This window comes from Meriones unguiculatus, chromosome X (genome assembly GCF_030254825.1).
Source record: "Meriones unguiculatus strain TT.TT164.6M chromosome X, Bangor_MerUng_6.1, whole genome shotgun sequence".
Lineage (NCBI taxonomy): Eukaryota > Metazoa > Chordata > Mammalia > Rodentia > Muridae > Meriones > Meriones unguiculatus.
The window spans coordinates 26,346,444-26,373,887 of NC_083369.1; the positions used below are offsets into that span (position 1 = coordinate 26,346,444).

Sequence of the window (27,444 nt, forward strand, 5' to 3'; positions counted from 1 at the left end):
GTGTGTGCACATGTGTACATGTATATGCATATTGCATGTGCATGTGTATGGAGGCCAGAGGTCAACATCAAATATCTTCCTCAATTGTTCTTCACCTTAATTTTTTAAAGATAGTCTCTCAAAGAACCTGTAGCTTATTATTATTTGGCTAGTCTGACTGGCCAGTGGTCTTCAGCTGTAGGGATCCACCCACCTCTGCCTTTCCAGTGCTGGGGTACCTTTTATTTTATTATTTATCTTTTGAGACAAAGTCTAACTATGTCACCCTGCATATATTGGAACTTGCAAAGTAGACCAAGCTGGCTTCAAACTCATTGAGATCCTCCTGCCTTAGTCTCCTGAGTGCTGGGAGAGGCACCCAGGCATGTGCTACTGTGCCTAGCTTGCAGTGACTTTTATGTGGGTACTGAGGATCAAAACTCAGATCCTTATACTTGTATAATATACAGGTCACCAACCTAGTCATCTCCTCAGCCTTATTTCTTTATTTTTTAAAAAAGGAAATGTTTTATTGCTCCTAGTTCCAGTCTGTGGGTATATAATGTTCAGTCTAGTCTACTGCTTCTCCATTTGTGGAAAGGTAGGGAAGATGTGACAGAGAAAAGCAGCTCACTTCCTAGCAGACAAGAGCCAGAGAGATAGTGAGGGACGTCCAACAAGTATACCCTTGAGGGTTACAGCCCAGTCACCTACTTATTCTAACTAGGCCTGTCTCCTGCTTTCCATCTCCAGGTAATGATGACAATCCATAGGTAAAATTTCTGATACATACAAACCAACATGCCTGGCCTTATGTTAAGTGCTTTGCAAGCATCCTCTCACCCCGCTCCCCACCCCCATCTCTTACTACCAGAGACCTACATTTGCTCGCAGTAGCACAGATCCTCTTCCCTACTTCCTATTACACTTCTGTGAATAAAATGTATGTTTTAGTCTTTAGTTTTGGGCAGTATGTAAACTAAACCCTGAGCCTTGCATATGGTACCTTACTGCCAACCCCCGTTGTCCCTGGACCCTATACTTCTTTCTACGCATTATTCTTGTATGGGATCTGATCCCCTTATACCTTACTAGAAGCCTTACAGTACTATCCTGTTTAGTCAGCCTTCCCTTCTCATTGGGATCTCTAAACATGGCCAAATCTCTCCTGTCTTAAAAGCAGTTTCTCTCTCAGGTTTACACTTCTTTGTAGCTACAAACTCCCCCCCCCCTTTTTTTTTCTGAAACAACAATATTCTCTTTTCATTTCTCTTTTCATTTGTGGTGCTTGGGATCATGCTAAGGTTAAGTGTGGTTACTAAGGAGCTACATCCTGAGCCCTGCATTAATTATCTTCCTCCCATCTTCCCTGTCTGTCTTTTCTTTCTTTCTTTCTTTCTTTCTTTCTTTCTTTCTTTCTTTCTTTCTTTCTTTCTTTCTTTCTTTCTTTCTTTCTTTCTTTCTTCTTCTTCTTCTTCTTCTTCTTCTTCTTCTTCTTCTTCCTTCTTCCTTCTTCCTTCTTCCTTCTTCTTCTTCCTTCTTCCTTCCTTCCTCTTCTTCTTCTTCTTCTTTTTTTTGAGGCAAAGTCTCATGTAGCTCAGGTTGGCCTTAAACTTGCTAAGTAGCTGAGGCAAGGTAGACAATCTGTCCTTTCTACTCCTTGACATTTTTTTCCCTGATTTTTATTGAAACATGGTCTTATCATTCTATATAAGCTAACCTTGGATTGGACACCCTCCTCCCAAGTGCTGGAATTACTGGTATGCACCACCATCCCAGCCTTTTATTATACTACTTTCTTTCAGTCTGTTAAGTTGAGGATTTTTTCTTCTGAGAGGGGGGATGTAACACCAAAGTCTATTTGTTTGTTTGCTTACAGTTTGTTTTTGAGACACAGTGGCTCTGTTTACTGGAGCCCTGGCTGTCCTGGACAAGCTGTGTAGACCAGGCTGGCCACAAACTCACAGAGATCCACTTACCTCTGTCTCCTGAATACTGGGATTACAGGAATGCACCACCATACCTGGCTTCCAAAGTCCAATTTCGTGTTTCAGAAAGAAATAAGATTTTCTTTGTGCATAGTGGTATAATAATATAACACCAGTACTTAGAAAGTAGAAGGTCATTCTCACTGACAGAGTGAGTTTGAGACTTAGCCTGGGCTATGAGATGAGATCCTGTTTTAAAAACTTAGGCTGGGCATGGTGGCTTATGCCTTTAATGCCAGCACTCAGGAGGCAAAGGTAGGAAGGAACTCTGTGAGTTTGAGGTCAGCCTGGTCTACAAAGCAAGTTCCAGCATAGCAAGGGCTGTTACACAGAGAAATCCTGTCTCAAACAAGTAAACACCCCCCCCCCCCCAATAAAAACCAAAAACAAAAAAGGAAATCTTGGGGCTGGAGAGATGGCTCAGAGGTTGAGAACACTGCTTGTTCTTCCAGAGGTCGTGAGTTAAATTCCCAGCAATCACAGGGCGGCTCAGAAAAATGTAAAATGAGATCTGGTGCCCTCTTGTGGCGTTCAGGTGGACACGGCAGGCAGAATATTGTATACATAATAAAATAAATCTTAAAAAAAAAAAGAAAAAAAACACACTTTATTTTTTTTTAAAGAGGATAAGTTATTTTTTTTAAAAAAGAAAAACTCAGAGCAAGACATGATCGTTCATCCCTTTAATTACCAGTACTAGGGGAGAGGGTGCATGTGGGCCTCTTTGGGTTTGAGGCCATCCTGGTCTACATAGCAAGTTTCAGGCCAGCCAAGGCTACACAGTGAGACCCTGTCTCAAAACACCGAAGGGAGGAAGGGGAAGCCAAGGAACGAAAAAAGGAAGGTTCAATTTCTTGACCATTAGGTTTTTACTGTTCACTGCAGCTTTGCATCAGCTTTATGATTAGGGGGCTATCATTTGCTTGTCCACTGTGCTGCACACTTCTACTCAAACTGTTTTTACCTAATCCATGCAACTGCTCTGATGTAGTATTAGTAGCCTATGTTTGGTTTTTTTTTTTTTTTTTAATCAAGATCTTACTATGTAATAGCCCATGCTGGCTAAGGTCTCTCTATGTAGCATAGGTTGTCCTTGAACTTGTGATCCTCCTACCTCAGCCTGAGCTTAAGAATTATATGTGTTTATCACCACCCCAATTCCCAGCTTCTTAGAGATGAAGAAACCAAGGCATAAAGAAAGAAGAGGGGTAGGAGATGCACCTCAATTGGTTAAATATTTGCCTAGCATGGGAGGTCCTGAGTTCTATCCCAAGCACCACATAAATCTGGCATGGTGGCATATACCTGTAAGGCATAAGTCAGGGGTTGGATGCAGGAAGTTGAGAAAGACAAGATGGGCTATATACAGAGTACAAGGCCAGCCTGGGCTACATGAGACTTTTTCAAAAAAGAGAGGGAGAAAAAAAACAAAAGGTAGGCTGAGAGTAGAGCTTGGTGGTAAAGTGTGTCCAAGGTCCTGCATTCAATCACAAAAACAAACAAAAAGAGATACAAGAAAGAAATGGATTATATGGGTTGTTTGAGGTCACATTGCTACCAATTAAAACCTCAGTCACTGCCAAGAACTGTCTTAGCGCCATCTGAGAACATGCAAAGTCTGAGACCCTGACAGGGATCTTAGAAGAAGAGCATTCCCCAGCCTCCCACTCTGTCCCTTTGTGCAGCCTAACTGGGGACCAGGGAGATCGCACACCAATGTGAGCCTTTTATGAGCTACTCTGCTGGCCTGATCCATGACCTCAGTGGGACCACAGCCACCGCACCCACTGTTTCCTGTAACTCAAGACACTCTCCCAGGTATACTTGACAGCATGAACAAAAGTAGGCAGAATAGCGTAAAGAACTATTTACCAAGAACTCAGAAGGAATAACAATTCTGGGCAATCTTGTTTCAAGTATCTTTTCATCCATTTCCTTCCTCCTATATTATTTTGCAGAGAATCCCAGACAGTGTATCATTCCATACTTAAAGATTTCAGTATATTTCTCTAAAAGTAACAATCCTAATTGTAATGCTATTAGCACATAAAATACATGACAATACCAAATCATTATCTATATTTACAAGCTTCATAAATATAAGAATATACCTTTTTTTTTAATCACTATCCAAATAAAGTCTAACCTTGTGACTGTTGGGCAGGCACTATATGACATTTTTTTCTGTTTTCTTAATTTTTAAATGTTTTTATTAGCATATGTTAACTATGTACAATGGGTTTCATTATATTTTCATATGTGAATATGATGTGTTTGATCATATTCGCACACATATCCATTACTCTATTCCCTTCCATTTTGCTAATCCCCTTTCTCTTCTCAGTTGACTGACCCCCTTTCTATTTTCATATGTTTGTTTTTTTGTGAGTCAGTAAGTTACATTAGGATTGCTTACTGGAGCATGAGCCTTATCAATGTCTACGTAGCCAAAGAACCTGTCCCACCTTCTCTCTTCAACTCTTAAGTGTATATAAATCCTCAGGACCCTGGCATGGTGATATACGCCTTTAATATCAGCACTTGGGAGGTAGAGGCAGGCAAAAACTCTGAGTCTGAGGCTAGCCTTCTCTACAGAGTGAGTTCCAGGACATCCAGAAGCCCTGTCTCAAAAAAAATTTTCAGGGAGGGACAGGTCCATAAACTCTCCTCTTCCATGACAGGATGATGGCAGACCCAAGAGTATGTGGGTCATCACAGCTACTATGAGTTACAAGAGGTAACAGCCATGCTATGCCTGGGGGTGGGCATTCCTTCATCTTCCCTCCATCTCTTCATTGTTTCCACTGTCTCTCCAATGTTTTCTGAGCACTGGAAACATACGAAGTCCCATTTATGGTCAATCACTTAGCAGTCACTTATTCTCAGCACCTTGACTAGTTAGGAGTCTCTGCAGTCACTGCTGACCATTGCAAAAAGTTCTCTGATCAAAGCTGACAAGATTATTACTCTATGAGCATAAAAACAATTACTTAGAAGACATTTGAATCAATATATCCCCAGTAGCAACAGTAGTAAATAGCTTCCCTACTAGGGCCAGGGCCCAAGATCTCCCCAGCCATAAGCTCTGGACTAGGTTTACAGTATTATAAATGCTACTCTTAAAAGTTCATATTCTTCCATTTTTTCCCTTTCTTGTAATTGTTTTAAGAACCTTACTATGAATGTAATTCAGGCTAAACTTGAACTTGCTGTTAGCCCAGGGTGACTTGAACTTGTTTTCTTTCTTTCTCAGTCTCCTGAGTGCTGGGGTGAGAGGTGTACATCATCATCTATATCATCCTTGTAAGGTTTTACTAAGGAAGTGGGAAAGTTTCTCAGTAGTTTTGAAGCCTGGATTTTATTGACTGCATGTCTGTTATAGTTTAACCTGTTCTTTTGACCTCTTTGTATTATAAAAGCATCTTTTATATTCATTGTACTTTTTTAGTGGTGTGGAGAAATTTTTCGTGTGATAAAGGAAATTGGAGAATACTCACTGGCTTGGAGAATAACTCAGAATGGAACTCCAACCTCTTTACCAGGACTGAAACAGATGGTTGGGGTCAAGGCTCAATTAATAGTAACAAAGGTCCAGGGAAGGTAGGATGTGCAAGAGGCCTCATAGTGTACGATTTCCACACAGTTGGTATGTGGGCCAGGCCAGGCAAAGGATATTCAAGCTGAAGTCAGAGCTGTAAAAGGAGAAGCAACAGTTGAGGCAGCAGCTGGGATTATTGCTCAGGGGATCACTCTACTCACTACTCCTGAATATACTTTCTAAATATATCTTATCTCCCTCTGTGCCTTTGCCCAGGATGAGTCTTCTGTTTGAATATCTTTCTCTGTCTTCATGGATAGTGACTAATGTACATTCCCTTGTTTCCATAGTTTTGCTGATAGGGTCAAGAATTTGAGATAAATAACATTGATTGCTTTTCTAGGGAGGGATCCAGATAGTTAAAAGAAAGGGTTGGAAGGCAGAAAGATAATAGTAATTGGTTGTGGACGGAACAGTTAATCTGATCAGAGTATCCAGCATGGAGTCTTTTGAAGTAGGAGTGAGACAGGAATTTGTAGTTTCAGAAGACAGATGGTCTGAATAGCCATGTGGGAGAGTGCCAGGGAATGTATGAGACAAATAAAGGGTTGCTGAACAGATGCAAGGGCCAACTTAAAACTGGACAGCCTGAATTTATATTTGTCTGCCTGGCTCTCCCTCTAGCAGTGACCTGGGACCTTGGGAGCAGAAAGAGAAAGAGAGGACAGTGGATGGGGTTGTCCTAGAGGCAGTAACATTTAAGAGGCTGCTACCAGGGAATGTGAAGTCAAGTATACCTGGGAGAGTGTCTTGAGTTAGAGGAGGCAGTGACTGAGGTTTTTGCTTTTTCAGTTTAAAACATTCCTTGTGTTTGGTGTGTGTGTTGGAAGAGATGCACTGTCTGCCATGGGGCTTGTGTGGAGATCAAAGAACTTGAAGGAATCGGTTTTTCTTCTTCCAGGTAGGTCCTGGTCATCAGAATCAGTCAGTCCTGAGGACGATGAGCTTAACTCATCTTAATTCATCTTGCCAGCCTACAGTTGAAGGTTTTGTTTGTTATTTTAGACAGGGTCCCACTCAAGATGCAGCTCTGGCTGGTCTGGTAGGTAGGTTGACCACCCTGGCTCCACTCACAGAGATCAACCTACTTCTGCTTGTCAAGTGCTGGGATTAAGGGTATGTGCCACCTGGCTACTTTGCCATTTTCAAAGAAGAATATGTATTATGAGGCTTGAAGATAGTGGTGCACAGAAATACATGCAAGTGAAACACTTATACACATAAAATGAAAATTATTTAAATAATCCCTTTATCATCAAATCTTTACATTCTCCATAATTGTTGGTAAAAATATAAGGATAAGTCAGGCATGGTGCTGCACATCTTTAACTTCACTACACAGGATGCAGAGACTGATTGCTGTAAGTTCCAAGCCAGACAAGCCTACTTAGCAAGACCTTGTCACAAAAAAAAAAAAAAAAAAAGATTAAGATGGCAAAATTGTAATCAAATACTGTATCCGAGAGTGGTGATATAGAGCCATAATTTTTCTTTTAAAATAATTTTTATTTTATGTTCATTGGTGTTTTGCTTGCATGTATATCTGTATGAGTCTATTGGATCCCTTGGAACTGGAGTTATAGACACTTGTGAGATGCCGTGTGGGTGCTTGGAATTGAACCTGGGTCCTCTAGAAGAGCAGCAAGTGCTCTTAGCCTCTGGGCTTTTTCTCCAGCCCCCATAAAATTTATTGATTACATGTATATCTTGTCTTCATGTATATCTGTAAATCACATGTGTATTTAGTGCCCCTGGAGGTCAGAAGAGGGTATAAGATCCTCTGGAACTGGAGTTATAGACAGTTGTGAGCTGCCATGTGGGTGCTGGGAATTGAACCCAGGTCCTCTGGAAAAAATAACCTAGTCACTTAACCACCAAACCATCTTGACAGCTTCAAGGGATTGCTTTTTGTGTTTAAGTAGACATGGGCTTATGATGCCCAGGATAACCGTAAGACTTGAGTTTAAGCTATCTTGCAGCACTCTCACTTGGGACTACCAGTGTATACAGTCATGTCCAGATTAGAACAAAACACAGTTCAAAACCAAACTAAGCAGCTCTGTTGGGGAGAATGGAAAGTTATGTGGATTAACTTGAGAGAGAGCACCGTAGATGGAAATGAGGAAGTAATGTGCTCTTATCTGTTTTCTTCATAAGATTTATTTTATTTTTAATTGTGTGCATGTGCTGTTTAGACACTCTTGGATGTGAGAAGAGTGGGATCCCCTGGAGCTAAAGTTCTAGGCAGTTATGAGCCACCTGATGTGGGTGTTGGGAAGTAAACTCAGATGCACGGCAAGAGCAGCAGATGCTCTTAGAGGCTGAACCATCATTGTAGCTTTCTTCTCTGTTCTTGAACATAACACAGTTCAGTCTCTAGTGTCTCTGTACTATCTGCTTCTCATGCTGAGAATAATTTTTTTCCAGATTTCAGATTACCTGTCATGATAAGTTGATAATACCTCTCATGATAATTGAGTTCAAAACTGGCCAATAAAAGGAAATAATCTACCATTAACCTGTCTTTCCCAGGGGAACTAGACAACAAAATAATAGTTGTGTCTTTTTACAAAAGTCTTCCATAAAATTAGACTATTACCATTTTTTAAAATCTATTCATGGGGGACAGAGGCAGGCAGATCTCTGAATTCGAGGCCAGCCTGGTCTACAAAGTGATTTCCCAGTCAGCCAGGGCTACACAGGGAAACTCTGCCTCACAGTGGCAAAAACCTTTAATATCAGCACTAGGGAGATAGAAGCAAGCACATTTCTATAGACCAACCTCAGGTACATAGTGAGTTTCAGGACAGCTAGGGCTACATAGAAAAACCCTGTTTTGATAGATAGATAGATAGATAGATAGATAGATAGATAGATAGATAGATAGATAGATCTGGGTGTGGTAATATAGGCCTCTAATCTCAGTTATTCAATGCCTAAATTAGACTTGAACTCACAGCTCTTCCCAGTGTTAGGATTATAGGCCTGTTTTACCACACCTGGCTCAAGAAGAGCATTCTAGACAGTCTTCTCTAAATCAGCATCTAGTGTCCCAGTTATGTTTATATTAGCCTTGGTTATTTTTCCCATACCTTATATGAGAAGCAATAGAACAATAGTTTGAGGACAGGCTATGATATCAGATTAAATTCAAATAATCTCCGCTTTCTAGCTGTGTGACCCTAAAGTATTGTGTCTATGTCCCTCAGTACTCTAACTATAAAACAGGAATAATAACACTGCATCATGAGGCCATCAGAAGTATTAAATAAGAACATATAAAACCCTCCATAGTCAGTACCTGGTACTGGGCATGAATCTAAATGAATGTTAGCATTGTTAAATGTTACTTTATTATATTAGTATCCATTTATTTGTATATTATTTCTTTTCCACTAGAATAAAATGCTACATTGATAAAAATATTCCCACTACCAAAATTTACCTAGTATATACATAATATATGTGATCAATAAATGTTTGTTGAATGAAGGACTTCAATTGAGCTGGCAAAGAATGGGTAGGTACCAGGTGCTGGAATGTATGTTGTTGTCCTAGCTCTTTAAGAGACTGAGACAGGCAGGAGGATCCAGGTCAGCCTGGATTGCATGAGACCTGTCTAAAACAACCAAATAAGAGCCAGGTCTTTAATCTCAGCACTCAGGGAGGCAGAGGCTGGTGGATCTCTGTAAATTTGAGGACAGCTTAGTTTACATAGGGAATTCCAGGCCTATGGGGTTTACACTATGAAACTGTCTCAAGGGGGAAAAAAGGAGGAGGTATGTAGAATAATAACAGAGAAGAGGGAAGGCCTGGGGCTGGAGATACAACTCAGTATATACGGAGTGTTATAGTATAAGCTGAGCTCTGTGGGAGGCTCTGGGTTTTACACCAGTGCTCCAAGCAAAGAAGGAAAAAAAAAAAAAACCCTGCTTGTGGAGTTGTGTGTGTGTGTGCATGCGGATGCGAGCACCCAGACACTGTCACGTGAACACGATGGCTCACATATGGAGTTGAAAGGGCATCTTTCTGGAGTCAGTCTTCTGGTTGCAGCTTATGGATCCTGGGGACCAAACTCAGGTCCTTTGGCTTGAATGATGAGTGCTTTTACCTGCTGAGCCATCATACCAGCCCCTGGACTGATATCTTTGTGAAAGGTTGAAAAAACATATCAAATTGTTTCTAGGATTTCACGTTGAAGTAGTAAGGAAAAGACCACTAGTCTTTTAGTTAGTGTTTTGAGACAGGATTTCTCTGTGTAGCCTTGGCTATCCTGGAACTCACTGTGTAGACCAGACTGGCCTCAAACTCACAGAGATCTGCCTGCCTCTCTGCTTCCCGAATGGTGGAATTAAAGTGTGTGCCATCACTACCCTGTTGAATTTAGTAATTTTTAACAGAAGAAAATGGGCCAGTTAGATGAAGACACATAACCAATATAACATATAATATAGACTACCTTCTTACCACCACCACCTAGCAAGTACTCTTTCTTCTTATATCTGGGATTTATTTTATTTTAATATTTATTGTTTTTGTTTTTTGAGACAGGGTTTCTCTGTGTGTAGCTTTGGCTGTCCTGGAACTCCTGGAACTCTCTGCAGACCAGGCTGACCTTGAACTCAGAGATCCACCTGCTTCTGCCTCCTGAGTGCTAGGATTAAAGGTCTAAGTCACCACACATAGCCTTTCTTTGTTTATTTTAAGACTTTAAATTTTGTGATTAATTTTATTTCATGTGTATTAAAGTTTTGGCTACATGAATGTCGGTGTATCACAAGAGGACCTGATATCTTCAGAGGCCAGAAGAGGGTGTTATAAACTCTGGAGTTACAGACAGTTGTGAGCCATCATATGGCCACTTGGAATTAAACCTGGCTTCTCTGCAAGAGCAGCCAGTGCTCTTAACTTCTGGGCCATCTCTCCAGCCTCTTATGCCTCAAATTTAAACCAGGGTCTTGCATGTGCTAAGGAAGTACTCTCCTTCTGAGCTTACCTTGAACCCTGAATGCTAGGACCTTAGAAAGCAGAGGAAGACAAGCCAGGTGTGGTGGCACATGTCTTGAGTTTCAGCATTCAGAAAGCCAAGACAGGTGGGTCTTTGAAGCCAGTATGGTCTATGTAGTGAGTTCCAGAACAGTCAGAGCTACATAATAGGAAGACCCTGCCTCAAAAAAAGCAAAAACAAGCAAACAAAGCATAGAAAAACAATGAATGGGAACTAATATTATTTGAATATTGCTGTTAGAATGTTATTTTAGAAATGGGCTTGAGAAAATTAGCATGGAGGCAAGGGGGTAATTATTGGTAAACGGAATATTGGAGATTGTGAGAAAAGTCAGCATTCAAAATAGGTTGTATGTTACCTGCATTATTATGGTACGTTAAAATATTCAAGTTTATTTAGACTTAATGTATATGAGTGTTTTGCTCTCATGTATGTCTGTGCACTATGTAAATGCCTGGTGTCTTTGGAGGCTAGAAGATCATCAGAATCTCTTGGAAATGGAGTTATAGACAGGACATTTGTGAGCCACCACTGAAATAACATGCTGTTGGGTCTATTTTTAATCTATTTTATTAGGGTTTCTTATACCTCTATCTCCCCTTCAACCCCCCAATACTAGGTAGGAGAGAAAGAAGGTTAGAAGGGAAAGGGGACATAGACCTTTTTAGATTTGAGGCAGTTCCAATCATTGTAGTCAGGATATCTAGCAGTCCAGCTAACTAGCGAACCAGCAAACAGCAAATGCAGCAGCAAGATGAACCAGCAGTAGTCTTCTTCCTTTTTGGACCCCTTTCCTCTCAGTGCTCAGACATTTATATCTTCTCAGAGTCTTCAGAATTAAACTACCTGCGGCTGACAAAGATCACATCCCTCTCCGACCCTACATAAGGCAATCAGAGTTAACAGCTGTGGACAAACTAAAAGCGGCCCCATATCCTCCACTTGGGATTAAAACAAAAACATATTTACATAAATGGGTTTTTAAAGAAACCAAAACTTCCACTACAACATGTCCACAAACATACATATATACACATGATTCAAAGTAAACAAATAAAACAATTAAATGAAAAGATAAGGTATCATAGCAGAGTCTGGCCTTGAATTCCTGATCCTCCTACCTTTATGCTCTGAGTGCTGGGATTATAAATATATTCCACCATGTCTGGTGATAATATTTTTATATGAGACTCCATTTCTAAAATGGAACAAGTTTGTAGAAGTGAGTGAAATGAAAATGAAAATTTTTATTCCTCCAATTCTTCAGAGAAAGTCACATTTAACAGTTTGGTTTACTCATCCATCTATCCATTTCCTTTTTTTCCATTTTGGGATACAGGTGGAGGGATGTGAAAAAGCATCTTGGCTATGTAGTCCAGGATGGCCTTGAACTTGTGATCTTCTTGCCTCTTTCTAAAAATAAGTGTGTGCCACCATGACCCATGATTCATCTAATTTCTAAAGTGTTTTTTTTTTCAAATATACACTTGAACATTTACAGCAGCAGTTATTAACCTGTAGGTCATGACCCCTTTAGCAAACCTCTCTCAAAAATATTTATACTATGATTCATAACCATAGCAAAATTAGTTACAAGGTAACAACAAGTAATGTTATTATTGGGTGTGGGGTGGGGTCACTACAACTGAGGAACTATATTGGGGGTCACAGCAATAGGAAGGTTGAGAACTAGTGATTTAGAGGCATAGAAAAAGTCTGAGCAGATACTCATAATACCTAATATGTGGAAGTATGGGGTTTTTTTCTTTATAATTTTGAATAAAAAATGTTTTGATGCCGGGGATTGAATCCAGGGTTTTGAACACGCTAATCCTTAACTCTACCACTGAACTGCAACCCCAGCCTACAATCATTTTGTAATAGAGCTCTGTAACTTCTGTAACCATTAATTATATCACATTATAATCCATCTTGTGTGGAACTGAGGATCAAAAACCAGTACCTGATGTTAGTAGGCAAACACCCCAGCTTCCACACATAGCCCTTGAAGATATTTCCTTGTCAATATATAGAAATCTCTGATATGTACTGTATGTTGTATAGTACTGTATTATATAGATATTTTATAGATTGATTGTTCCCCTGTTGATAGACACTCAGGTTATTTTTTATTAAAAATAAATTTGGTTTCAACCAGAAATAGTGAGTGCTTTAATCCCAGCACTCAACAGGCAAAGTCTAGTAGATCTCTGAGTTTGAGGCCAACCTGGTCTACAGAGTTAGTTCCAGGACAACCAGGAATACACAGATAAACCCTGTCTCAAAAAAAAAAAAAAAGAATAGGAAGGAAGGAAGGAAATAAATTTGTTTCATACAGTACATTCTGATGAGTTTCCCCTCTCTCATCTCCTCCCATCTCCTATCCACCTCCCCACTCATCTGACTCCATGTCTTCTCCTTGTCTCTTGAAAACAAATAAGCCAATAAAAAAAAACAGAGAAACCAGAATAAAACAAGCCAAATAGAGAAAAATAGAAGTAGCACTAGAAACACACACACACACACACCATGGGTTTTTTTTTTTTAAGTCATATATTACTTACTCCAGTTCCCCGATGGTTTTTGATGTTGTTTTGAGAAGGGGTCTCACTGTTTAGCCTCTGATGGATGGCTTGGAACTTACTACATAGTTCAGGATTCGCATCAGGAGGTGAACTTCCTCCTGAGTGCTGGGATCATGGCTTGTGCCACCGTGAGTGCTGGCACATGTGTTTGTATGTATGTTCTGGCTTATTGTTGAAAACAGAAGCTTAGGGTTTTTTTTTTCACTTGGAATATATCATTATATCTTTGTTTTTCCTAGAAAGTTATCTGCTATTATTCTGTTTTTTCACTAGTACATCTCTAAGATTGTATCATACCAATATACATATAGTGCCCTATTCGTCTATATGATTGTGTCATAAATTTAACAAGTCCCCAATATTTCAGTTATTCGTAGTTTCCTGTCTTGCAAATTCTCTTGAACACACTTATTTGTACACATGGGCAGCATAACTCAGAATAAATTCCTAGAGGTATTGCTGGATATCACACAGTAGCTGATATCATTCGTTGGCCAGCTCATCCCACATCTTTCTCGTTCTTCAGGACTCATAACATTGAAGGTGGAGAGACAGAATTGACTTCACCAGAGTGCTGTACCATGGGTGAAACACAGTCATGCCTGTAAGCCTCATAGATTGGTTCAGGTAATGCAAGCTTATCCCATGACACCATGTTCCTGTTCAAGGGGATTGTTTAGGAATGCACTGAGACCCAGTAAAATTACTGAGGAGATTTGAGGAAGGATTTGTGGGTAGAAGATTTATATGCTTTTTTTTTTTTTTCCTTGAGCGAGGAGCAGGAAGCCAGCCTTTTCCTTTCTTTTAGATAGTCTAGTGTGTCTATGTTCAAATACTTCATTTTTTTGCTAGCAGGGAATGAATCAATTTTAAAATGAAGCTCATACTTTGGAAGGCTGATGGAAGGAAATAAGGTCTTTGATGTTGTTTTCTATGTAATCAAACCAATATAATACCTGCTCCTTTGAAATTTGCAATTGAATGAACTAAGAAATTCTCTTTATTGAACTAAGAAATTTCTCTTTATTTATTGAAGACTATTGGAATTGGTTTCCATTTTTTTTGTTACCTACTAATTTCAAAAGTATGTGTAGTTTTCTATGTTTCTTTTGTTTTGAAACAGGGTTTTTTTTTTTGGGGGGGGGTAGCCTTGGCTGTCCTGGAACTCTCTAAGTAGAACAGGCTAGCCCCCAAGTGCTAAGACTAAATGTGTGTACTACCATGACTGGCAAGGATGTGTACTTTTAAAATATTTTGACAAGTTGCCTTTCCAAAACTTAGACCAACAGTTGAACAAAACAGGAGGGTGTCTGTTTCTCTATATTCTTGCCAAAATAATATATTACCATATGTTCTGATATTGCCATTTAAAAATACTTTTATTCTTTGAAAATCCTGTACCATGCATTTTGATCATATTCACTCCCCCAACTCCTCCAGATCCAGTTCCACCTTTCTACCCACCCATCTAATCCAGTTTTTGTTGTCCAAATAGTCTTGCTGGGAGGACTGCCCTGGAATATGGTAGACCCACCAGGGGTCACACTCTTGAAAGAAAACTGATTCTCCCTTTCCCAGAAGCTACCAAATACAATAGCTCCTCACTTGGGGGTGGGACTTCATGCCCACAGTGGAAAAACCCCATGCAATTCCTGGGAATTTGTCTGATCTGGGCATTGAAGATCTTGTGCATTCTGCCATTATCACTTTGAGTTCATATGTACAACGAAAATGCTTTCTAGTTACCCACCACTTCTGACTCTTACGGTCCTTCTGTCCCCTCTTCTTCAACAACCCCTTAGCCTTGGAGGGAGAGGTGTGTTTGAGATCTCCCTGATAAAACCATTTTTATAATATTATCTCATTTTGTATTTAATTTATGATCTTTAGAAAACCAGTAAAACCAGGTTGGCTTGTTTTTCACTGTCGTATCCTTCATGGCTTTAGGGATTGGCCTAACAGAGGCTATAAGAGAATGAAGGAAGGATAAACACGGAGATGCATGGAAAAGCTGGGATCTGGTGGACCAGCCTCTCTGATGGAGAAGCTGCAGCATCCCAGAAACTTGGTGTATTTATTCTATTCAGTTGAATAGGGAGGTAGGCTGTTGCATACAGCTGAATAGGTTGGAAGGTTTAGTTAATCTTAGGTTAGGAGGACTTACCTGTAGGGGAGCAGTCTTCAGACCATAAATGTCCAGGGAGACATTTTTTCTGAACACGGTATCAACATTTGCACTCAAGCAAGATAGAGGCTTTACCATCCCACTGAGCCTCACCCAGGAGAAAAGCTTGGCCATTTGTTTGAGGCTAAAGTCCTTGACATGACCAGCTCATGTCAACAACACACACCTACTAAAGGCTTTACACACTTAGGTTTCCCCTGCTCCCCACATTCCACCTATTTCAAACCCTATTTGCCAGCCATGGTGATACACATATGTTTAATCCCAGTACTTCCAAGGCAGAGGTAGATGGATATTTTTAAGTTTGATGACTGCTTGGTCTAGGGAGTTCTAGTTCAGCCAGGACAACACAGAGAGAGTGGCTTAAAAAAATAAAGCTGGGGGCTGGAGAGATGGCTCAGAAATTAAGAATACTGCCTGTTCTTCCAAAGGTCCTGAGTTCATTTCCAGCAACCACATGGTGGCTCACAACCATCAATAATGAGATCTGGTGCCCTCTTTTGGTGTCCAGGCACACATGCTAGCATAGCATATTAAAAAAAAAAATAAAGCTGGCTGGACATAGTGGTACACACCTTTAATCCCAGTACTCAGGTGGTAGGGACAGGAGGATCTCTGTGACTTCAAGGCCCGCCTGGGCTACAGAGTTAGTCCTAGGACAGCCACAACTACATGATGGAGCTATCCTGTCTCAAAAAAGACCATGTATATTTCGTTCCTGTGTGAGTATATGTGTCATTCATGACCTCTGTCCAGTTTTCTGTTTCATTATGCTTAAGCATTTTGTTTACTAAAAAAGAAATCCTTAGGAAAATTCAAAGGATGGCCTTTTTTATATGGTTTGAAATATGTTTCCTAAATTTCTCTCCTTTTTCTCTTCTTCTTTCTCTGTCTCCTATCTTTCTGGCTTTGACCCCTCTCTCCACTCACAGAGATCTACCTACCTCTAACTCCTGAGTGCTAAAGGTGTGCCACCACACATACCCGGAATTTTTCGTTTGACAATAAAGTGTTGTTGTTTTTTTTTCCAGGCAGTGTACTATTGTAGTAATTTGAAGTGTATAAGTCAACACTATTAAGTGCTGCTTCCGATGTGTGTTTGCCTATTCTAAGTGGCTCATGTAAGTGGAATCCTACCTTACTTGTCCTTTTGTGTCTGACTTCATTCGCTTAGCATGTTTCAGTGTTGATTCATTTTCCTTAATTACACCTTTGTTGTTCCAAATAACAAAATTTAATTTTTTATTGTATGTATTTAGTGTTTGCATGTAGGTGTATGAGTGCATGTGCATGTGTGCACATGCTTGCCACAGTATGCACAGAGGACAATATGCAGAAGTTGGTTTTCATTTCCAACCATGTGGGTTCAAGGGATTGAACTTGGGCTAACAGGTTTGTCGGCAAGTACATTTTAACCACTTGAACCACCCTACTGGCCCCAAAGTCTCTTTTTAAAACATAATACGGTTTCATTTTGTGCACATATATTACTTTTTCCCTTATCTATTCATATGTTCGTGTATGCTTAGGCTGATCTCTACAATTGGGTATTGGGAATAGTACTGTAATTACTGTATTTTGTCACTTATAATTAAATTCAATGAAGCAGAGAGCAGAATAGTGATAAGTAGATGCTGGGAGGGGTAGAGAGAATGTGGAGATGATAGGCAAAGGTCTGAAGCCTCAAATAGAATGAATGAGTTTAATTTTCTTTGAGATTATTATATTGTGTGTTGAATGTAGTAAACAATAGTGTATTGTACATTTCAAAATAGTTAAGATGCTTGAGAGTGTAGCACAGTGATGGAATGCTTTTTTTTGTAGCATGTATATTTCAGATACAAAACACTGACTGTACCACTGAGCTGCATCCCCAGCATCAGGACCACAATTTTCTTTTCTGAAACTTTGCAATGAGTTTTGAAATCCAGAGATGAATTCTCTGCCAAATTTTTGTTTTGTTTTAATATTATAACGTCTACTACAAGGGCAGTGTATGACCACTAAACCATCACTCCAGCCTTAAAAATTTAATTTTATAAATGTAGAGACAAAACCTCAAACAATTTTATGAAACCATTAGACATGGAGAAGGAACTAAGGCAAAAAGTGAAATCAATCATGAATCTTACCTGGGAAAGGAAAAGATTATACACAATGAATAAATATTATGTGCAGAAAAATATGTTTAAATGTTTGTCTTAGTCAGGATTTCTATTGCTATGATGAAACACCATGACCAAAAAGCAAGTTGGGAGGAAAGGGTTTATTCATCTACACTTTCACATTATAGCCCATCACTGAAGGAAGCCAGGACAGGAACTCCAACAGGGCGGGAACCTGAGGCAGGAGCTGATGCAGAGGCCACAGAGGGGTGCTGCTCACTGGCTTGCTCCACATGGGTTGTTCTGCCTGCTTTCTTACAGAACCCAGGGCCACCAGCCCAGGGATGGCACCACCCATATCAGTCACTGCTAATTAAAGTGCTCACAGGCTTGCTTACAGCCTGATCTTGTGGAGGCATTTTCTGAATTGAGGCTTCCTCCTCTGAAGAGGGCATCAGGCTGGACATGGTGGTGCCTGCCTTTAATCAGAGAACTTGGGCAGGGGGAGGGGCAGGTGCAGTTGGATCTCTGTGAATCCAGGTCGGCCTGGTCTACACAGAGAAACCCTGTCTCAAGAAGAAAAAGAGGAGGAAGAGGGAGGAGTGGGGAGAAGGAAGCACCATGTGTATATAACTGGAACTGGAGTTATATATGGATGGCTGTGAACCACTGTGGGGGTGCCAGGAATTGAACCTGACTCCTCTGCATGACAACAGGTGCTTTTAACCACGGAGTCATCTCTCCAGCACCCCTTGTTTTCTTAGGACATGGATGCCTCACCATGTAGCTCATTTTGGCACCAAACTTGACACTGGCTGGACTTGAACTCTCCTGTCTTCTGGTGAGTTAATTGATATATATTTTCAAGAGAAACTTTTGTTAATTTGAACTGTATTTAGTATTTTAAAGGTTTTCCAGGTGGACATGGTGGTGGAGGTCTCAAACAGGGTGTGTGTGTGTGTGTGTGTGTGTGTGTGTGTGTGTGTGTGTGTGTGTGTGTGCTGGTGCGTGCTCCTGTGTGTGTGATTTCTACATAAAGAGATTTTCCAGGCCTCATTGTCATTCTCTGCCTTTTGCCACAGACCCTTAGTTCTAAGCTCTGCATTGCAGCAAGCTGACCACCAGAGGGAGCAGGCTCTTGGCCTTCCTGCACAGCTGGCTTCAGGCTGAGTTTGGCAAAGGGACACAATGGCAGGAGACTGGCAGGCAAGAGGAAGGAAAAGCAGGGTATTCCTTCCTTTTTTCTCCTCCCCGCCCTCCAACCGCAGGCACGGTTGCTCTGTGGCGCCAGCTTTTTTGTTAATCCTTAGGTTGATTCACAGTCCCCTGTGGGGCTTTTCAGTGCCTGACATTGAGTTACTACTAAATTTTCTCTGTGGTTCCTACTTTCCAGGTGGAAACCTAGGTGCTATTTCCAGTATCATACCAGAAACAACTTGCTAGACATTATTTCTTTTCAAATAGATTGTATTGCCGTGTTTTAAAGAAGTTACTCCGTGTGTGTTTGTGTGTGTGTGTGTGTATGTATGTCAGGACAGCTTATCCACAGCTTGGAAAGACTGCTATCAGCAGCCAAGGTAAGGGCAGTTTTTTTTGTTGTTGTTTTGTTTTTTGTTTGTTTGTTTGTTTTGTTTTTTGCTCAGTGGCTAGCTTTGTCATCTTTGAAGTAAACTCAATATGGACGTTCTTCGATGCCAATCATATTCTTTGAAGTAGATTGGACGGAGCTGCCAGAAGCAGACGTGTTTATGTCAGAAACTCTTTTATTATTAAAACATCTTAAATGCCATATTCTGTAGACTTCTATGTGTTTGAAGACCACCTATCTATCTCAGTATATATGAATAGACAAATGTTATTTACTGTATGTTTAACTTGAAAACATACAAGAGCCTAAATAAAGCTTATTTTTGTAATTAACTAAACTAGTACCTAACAAGACCACCAGTAAGATTGTTTACAGATGTCTAACTTGCATTTTAATTATCCTAAACAGTTTACAATAGTAGCTTTCATAAGACCACAACTTTACATTTCCAGATAAGTTCGGTATGTACAATACCTTAACCAAGAGTTGAACAAAATAACCTTAAATTTCTATCGATGAACAATAATCATACCAATATAAAAATATTTGAAACCTGTCGCTTTCTTAGAAGGAGATACAATAATCCACCTTTTATCCTATCATCTGATGCCTCCTTCCATTTCCCCCGAAGCCCCTCAAGGAGATACAATAATCTATCCTTTTTTGCCCTCAGGGGCAATAGGGATATAAAGGCAAAGAACCAAAAATGCCAGTGTCTATTTTGTCAGCAATACTTAGTTGCAGGGTTTTTTTGTTTTGTTTTTTATTTTGTTTTGTTTTTGGTTGCTTGTTAAAGACATTATCAATGAACCAAATGCTTTTCAGATCAGTAGGTTTTTCTCTGTAACTTGGTGATTCCCAGCTGCTCTTTTCTGAAATGGCACATACTTTTTGCTGCTGAGCCTTGTAAACTATCTGCAGCTGGCAAAACCAAACCCCTGCTAGAGCACAAGACAGTCTTAGTTAACAGCTGTGGACAAACCGAAGCAGCTTGATAGCCCACACCTGGGATTAAAAGAAAAACAGTCTGGTAACTTGTTTTTTAAAGAAGCCGAAACTCGGTCACACTCCGCCACAGGCTCACCCTGCGTGTCTGTTTGCTGCTCAGTCACAGCATCCTCCCCCTAAGCAAGGGAAGACGAGATCGCCATCATTGACAAAGGCTCTGGCATGTGCAAAGCTGGCTTTGCCAGCAAGGAGGACCCTAAGGCCGTGTTTCCGTCCATCATCGGGCATCCCCGACACCAGGGTGTCATGGTGGGCACGGGCCAGAAGGACTTCTAAGTAGGTGATGGGGCCCAGAGCAAGAGGGGCATCCTGACCCTGAAGTGCCCCATCGAACACGGCATCGTCACCAACGGGGACGGCATGGAGATCACCACACCTTCTACAACAAGCTGCATGTGGCCCGTGAGGAGCACCCCGTGCTGCTGACCGAGGCCCCTCTGAACCCCAAAGCGGACAGGGAGACGATGACGCAGATAGTGTTTGAGACCTTCCACACCCTGTACGTGGCCATTCAGGGGGTGCTGTCTGCGTTCGCCTCCAGGTGCACCACTGGCGTTGTCATGGTGACGGGGTCACACACACACACACACACACACACACTGCCCATGTCTGGGGGCTACGCCCTTCCCCACGCCATCTTTTGTCTGGACCTGGCTGGCCGGGACCTGAACCACTACCTCATGAAGGTCCTGACCGAGCTTGGCTGCAGCTTCACCACCACGGCCAAGCAGGAGGCTGTGAACGACATTAAGGAGAAGCTGTGCTACGTTGCCCTGGATTTTGAGCAAGAAATGGCTACTGCAGCATCCTCCTCCTCCTTGGAGAAGAGCTACGAGCTGCCTGGTGGGTAATGAGCACTTCCAGTGCCCACCCAGGGGCCCTCTTCCAGCCTTCCTTCCTGCGCATGGAGTCCTGTGGCATCCACAAGGCCACCTTCAGTCCATCATGTAGTGCAATGTGGACATCTGCAAGGACCTGTACGGCAACACAGTGCTGTCTGGACGGACCACCATGTATCCAGGCATTGCTGACAGAATGCTGAAGGAGATCACAGCCCTAGCACCCAGCACAATGACGATTAAGATCATTGCTCCTCCTGAGCACAAGTGCTCAGTCTGGATTGGTGGCTCCATCCTGGCCTCCATGTCCACCTTCCAGCAGATGTGGATCAGCAAGCAGGAATATGACCAGTCGGGCCCTTCCATCATCCACCGCAAATGCTTCTAGATGAGCAGGTGCCAGGCATCTGCTGCATGAGCTGATTGTCAAGTATCGACTTGCCCTGGCAAATGTACACACCTCGTGCTAGCCTCATGAAACTGGAACAAGCCTGGGAAAAGAAATTTGTCCTTGAAGCCTGTATCGCTATCAGCACTGGGTCATAGAATCAGCAACAGATTTTTGACCTTGTGCTCCAGTTAACTGTTTCCGTGGTGTATGTTTAATACCCTGTGCATATCTTGATTTAGTCCTGGTCCACGTGGCTCGGTGGCTTGGTGGCTGGGGAGAGCACACTGTGGAAGAGACACCCCAGCCTGGTGGATCAGTGTGAGCACCATGTAGAGATCTGTGCAGGGTATCACCCGACAGCTGACTTCCAGGATTTCTCAAGGCTGGCAAGGGTTCCTGACCCACTTGCCACTTCCATCTTGCTGGTCTAACAGGGCGGGAAAGTCTGAACCTTAGGACCCAGGTTCCATTTTGGTTTTTTACCTCCTGACCTCGGGTTGTTACTTGCCTTGAGAAGGATTGCATTGACTCCTGTAAATGTATTCATCCTTCTAATTTATGTAGGGTTTTCTGTACTCAGTTCTTTAGAAATAACAAATTTTTGCTTTTCTACTGTTACAGTGAGAATGTTAGGCCCCCAGCAACACGTCACTGTGTAAAGAAAAATAAAAGTGCTGCAGTAATTGGGAAAAAAAAAGAAACAAAAACTCTCCCTACTTCCTCCCCTCTATAGTTCAAAAAAGAAATACAGAAAAAGAACGAACAAAAAGCAAATTGACCTTGAAACTAAAGAGTGAGAAACAGACAACTTTCACAAGGAAGAAAATGAAACTTTCGTATTGAGTAGAGAATATAAAGAATTAATTAGATTAAAAAGGAGTGGCTCTATTCAAGCTAAGAATCTAAAAAGTAAATTTGTAGAAGTTGGACAGCTGTATAAAAAAAAGATAGAAGAGCGAGCAAAAAGGAGAACAATTTACCTTGAAATTAAAGAGCAAGAAGCAGAAAACTTCCACAAGGAGCTGTATTTAACATATACAAGAGAACAGTGATGAAGGTAGCATTGTCAATGGCTTCACAGATTTTAAGAATGAACCAGCAACCCAGCAATAACAAACACAACAGCAAATGCAGCAGCAGCAGGAGAAGGAGGAGGAGGGAGAAGGAGGGAGAAGGAGGAAGAGGAGGAAGGACCAGCAAGGGCAGTGGGACAGCAGCCACCCCAGCCCCTCTTAGGGCTTTCCCATTTATACCCTCTCCAGAGTCCCCCAAATTAAACTATCTACAGCTGGCAAAGAACGCACCTCTGCTAATCACCTGCTGTGACGCAGCCTCTTATCGCACACCTGGGGGTACAACAAAAACAGTCACATAACATTACTTGTTTTTAAAGAAAACAGAACTCTCACTACAACAGTATTGTCCCTGTCGCTTCTTTTTATTTATGTGTATGTGTGTTTTGTGAACTTGTATGTCTGGGCAACATATGTGTGCCTGTGGAAGACAGAAAAGATTATTTTGATCCCCTGGGACTGGAGTTATAGACAGTTCTGAACTACTATGTGGATGCTAGGAACTGAACCCACACATTCATGCAGGCAAACTACACACACACACACACACACACACACACACATCCTCAAAGCCTGCCACCAGCACTGCATCCAGCAAGGCTCTACCTCCTAATGGTTCCCAAAGTCCCACAGATAGCACCACCAACTGGGGACCAAGTATTCAAATCCGTGAGCCTATGGGGGCACTTCTCACTGTGTGTGTGTGTGTGTGTGTGTGTGTGTATGGATACGTGTTTGTGTATTTGCCATTGGTTGTCCTGCTCTACCACTTTTCACTTACTCCTTTTAAACAAGGTCTGTCCCTGAACGTGGAGCTAGACTGGTTGCCAGCAAGACTCAGGGACTCTCCTGTCTTCAATCCCACATGCTGAGTTTACAGGTGTGGCCACAGTCAGCTTTTTAAAAATTGAAAATTGCTGCACGTGGCAGATTATGCCTTTAATTCCAGCATTTGGGATCAGAGGTATGGTGCTGGGAACCAAACCTGGGTCCTGTGCAACAGCAGTAGGTGCCTTAATAAATGGATTTAACTGCTAACTATCTCACCACTGCTTTGCCCAAGGTTTATAAAGCAAGATACTGAGAGTTGGGTTAAATTACTAGCCAGATGCTGTGGCATATGCCAGTAATCCCAACTACTGAAGTGGATTGTATGTGTACTAGGGCAGAGGATAGGGAAGTTTCAAGACCAGATTTTCCTGTGTATAAAGCCCTGGCTGCCCTGGAGCTTGCTTTGTAGACCAGCCTGGCCTTGAACCTACGGAGATCTGCCTGCCTCTACCTCCCAAGTGCTGGGATTAAAGGCATGCATCAATACCAAAACCTAGCCCATAGTAAGTCCTTTTAACTAGGGAAACATCATTATAGCCCTCTCTCTCTCTCTCTCTCTCTCACACACACACACACAAAGGTTTATAAAGATTTTTTTTTAAATTTATTCAGTGTCCTGCAGGCCAGAAGAGGGCACCAGATCTCATTGTAGATGGTTATGATCCACCGTGTGGTTGCTGGAAATTGGACTCAGGACCTCTGAAAGAACAGCCAGTGCCCTTAACCTCTGAGCCATCTCCCCAGCCCTCTCTCAAAGATTTATTAATCTCAGGACTCAGGAGGCAGAGGGAGAAAACTGTGAGCTGGAGGCCAACCTGGTCGACATAGTTCCAGGAGAGCTGGAGCTACATAGTACAACCTTGTCTCACAGAAAGAGGCGATTTATTTTTAATTAGTTGTATTCATTTTATTTTTAATGTGTAGTGTTTCGCCTCTATGTTTGTGCACCACATCTGCCCATAATGACCTCTCAGGTCAGAAGAGAGCATTGGATCCTCTGGAATTGGAGCTATGAACCAGGCATTTGTACCGTGTGTACCATGCCTGAGGCACCTTAGGATTGATAAAGTAAGTTCTTGTTCTTTTTCCTTGGGTGAGTAATTTAAGCCTGGCTCTTGGATGTAGGTTTTGTCATGATGCCTGAGCTCATGCTGACCTCGCCACCCCTCTAATTCACCCTCCCAAGTAGTTTACTGGATACGCCATAGCACCTGGTTGTAATTTAACCTAACTCGGCATTTTGCTTTATAAAATGTGACAGAGGGTTGGTGACATGGCTTAGCAGGTAAAATAACCTGCTGCCAAGACTGATGACCTGAGTTTGAGCACTGGGACCCACGTGGAACAAGGACTGAACTGACTCCTGTGAGCTCTCCTTACACACACACAACACACACACACACAAACACACACGGAGTAACTTCTTTAAAATATGGCAATACAATCTATTTGAAAAGAAATAATGTCTAGCAAGTTGTTTCTGGTATGATACTGGAAATAGCACCTAGGTTTCCACCTGGAAAGTAGGAACCACAGAGAAAATTTAGTAGTAACTCAATGTCAGGCACTGAAAAGCCCCACAGGGGACTGTGAATCAACCTAAGGATTAACAAAAAAGCTGGCGCCACAGAGCAACCGTGCCTGCGGTTGGAGGGCGGGGAGGAGAAAAAAGGAAGGAATACCCTGCTTTTCCTTCCTCTTGCCTGCCAGTCTCCTGCCATTGTTTCCCTTTGCCAAACTCAGCCTGAAGCCAGCTGTGCAGGAAGGCCAAGAGCCTGCTCCCTCTGGTGGTCAGCTTGCTGCAATGCAGAGCTTAGAACTAAGGGTCTGTGGCAAAAGGCAGAGAATGACAACGAGGCCTGGAAAATCTCTTTATGTAGAAATCACACACACAGGAGCACGCACCAGCACACACACACACACACACACACACACACACACACCCTGTTTGAGACCTCCACCACCATGTCCACCTGGAAAACCTTTAAAATACTAAATACAGTTCAAATTAACAAAAGTTTCTCTTGAAAATATATATCAATTAACTCACCAGAAGACAGGAGAGTTCAAGTCCAGCCAGTGTCAAGTTTGGTGCCAAAATGAGCTACATGGTGAGGCATCCATGTCCTAAGAAAACAAGGGGTGCTGGAGAGATGACTCCGTGGTTAAAAGCACCTGTTGTCATGCAGAGGAGTCAGGTTCAATTCCTGGCACCCCCACAGTGGTTCACAGCCATCCATATATAACTCCAGTTCCAGTTATATACACATGGTGCTTCCTTCTCCCCACTCCTCCCTCTTCCTCCTCTTTTTCTTCTTGAGACAGGGTTTCTCTGTGTAGACCAGGCCGACCTGGATTCACAGAGATCCAACTGCACCTGCCCCTCCCCCTGCCCAAGTTCTCTGATTAAAGGCAGGCACCACCATGTCCAGCCTGATGCCCTCTTCAGAGGAGGAAGCCTCAATTCAGAAAATGCCTCCACAAGATCAGGCTGTAAGCAAGCCTGTGAGCACTTTAATTAGCAGTGACTGATATGGGTGGTGCCATCCCTGGGCTGGTGGCCCTGGGTTCTGTAAGAAAGCAGGCAGAACAACCCATGTGGAGCAAGCCAGTGAGCAGCACCCCTCTGTGGCCTCTGCATCAGCTCCTGCCTCAGGTTCCCGCCCTGTTGGAGTTCCTGTCCTGGCTTCCTTCAGTGATGGGCTATAATGTGAAAGTGTAGATGAATAAACCCTTTCCTCCCAACTTGCTTTTTGGTCATGGTGTTTCATCATAGCAATAGAAATCCTGACTAAGACAAACATTTAAACATATTTTTCTGCACATAATATTTATTCATTGTGTATAATCTTTTCCTTTCCCAGGTAAGATTCATGATTGATTTCACTTTTTGCCTTAGTTCCTTCTCCATGTCTAATGGTTTCATAAAATTGTTTGAGGTTTTGTCTCTACATTTATAAAATTAAATTCTTAAGGCTAGAATGATGGTTTAGATATTATGAGCATACGCTGCCCTTGCAGAGGATCTGAGTTCAATTCCTAGCACCCCCATGAGGTGACTCATAACCATCTGTAACTCCAGTTCCATGGAGACCTGGTGCCTCTGGCATCTGCAAACACCAGTACTCATGTGCACAGACCCATCCACATGTAGGGGGACAGTGTCGGATCCTCTGGAACATGAGTTACGTTGTGAGCTGTCATGTAGGTGCTGTGGACTGAACCCAGGTCCTCTGAAAGAGCAGCCAGTGCGCTTAACCACTGAGATATCTTTCCAGCCCATAATCATTGTTTGAAACTTAAATTCTCATGGATACGATCGTCAGCCCATGTGCCTCAGTTTCCTTGAAGATACACACAGGGCCTGTCTCTGACATGAACTCATGGGCTGGCTCGTGGATCACCTCCACCTAAGGGGGGAGCAGCCTTACCAGGCCACAGAGGAAGACAGTGCAGCCAGTCCTGATGAGACCTGATAGAATAGGGTCAGAGAGAAGGGGAGGAGAACCTCCCTATCAGTGGACTTGGGGAGGGGAATAGGAGAAGAAAAGGGAGGGAGGGTGGGATTGGGAGGGGCTGGGGAAGGGGGCTACAGCTGGGGTACAAAGTGAATAAACTGTAATTAATAAAAATAAAATAAAAATTTTAAAAAGGTACACACACTGGGTGGTGGTGCACGTGCCTTTAGTCCAGACACTCAGGAGTCAGATGGCTCTCTGACTTCAAGGCCAGCCTGTTCTACAGAAAGAGTTCCAGGACAGCCAGGGCCACACAGAGAAACAGTGTCTGGAAAAACAAAATGAAACAAAACAAAAGATACACACAATCTCCCCCTCTCCCTTCACTTGCATATACATGTATTCATATATGCATACATATTCCTATGCGTTAGGTTTAGTTTAGGTAAATAGAAAATCATGATTTCTTGAGGTTTTATCAAACAACCTTGGTGTTATTTGTTCCTCATCCCCCATTTGCCCTCAGTTGGAGCCCACTCCCAGTTTTTCTGTTTTGTATTTCCTATCAGCTGTGTCTTGTTAGTCCCTTCGGAAGCCCAACACACACCACGATGGTCCTTTTACTCTTTCCTGGTTTCTGTTAATGCTCCATGTTGTATACTTACATATGAGGATGTGAAGCCAGGAAACCACAGTGAAAGAGCCTGTGAATTTTGTCCTTCTGGGTCTAGTTAACTCACTGAATATGATCTTTTCCATGTCCGCCTGTTTACCTGCAAGTTCCGTTTTTCTTCATATGTGGATAGTA

General features: G+C 42.1%; 1 pseudogene; it reads left to right on the forward strand.

Annotated features, from left to right (window-relative positions):
- The first annotated feature begins 4,110 nt into the window (after positions 1-4,110).
- On the forward strand, positions 4,111-26,715 carry LOC132650076 (actin, cytoplasmic 2-like; annotated as a pseudogene).
- The last annotated feature ends 729 nt before the right edge of the window (positions 26,716-27,444 follow it).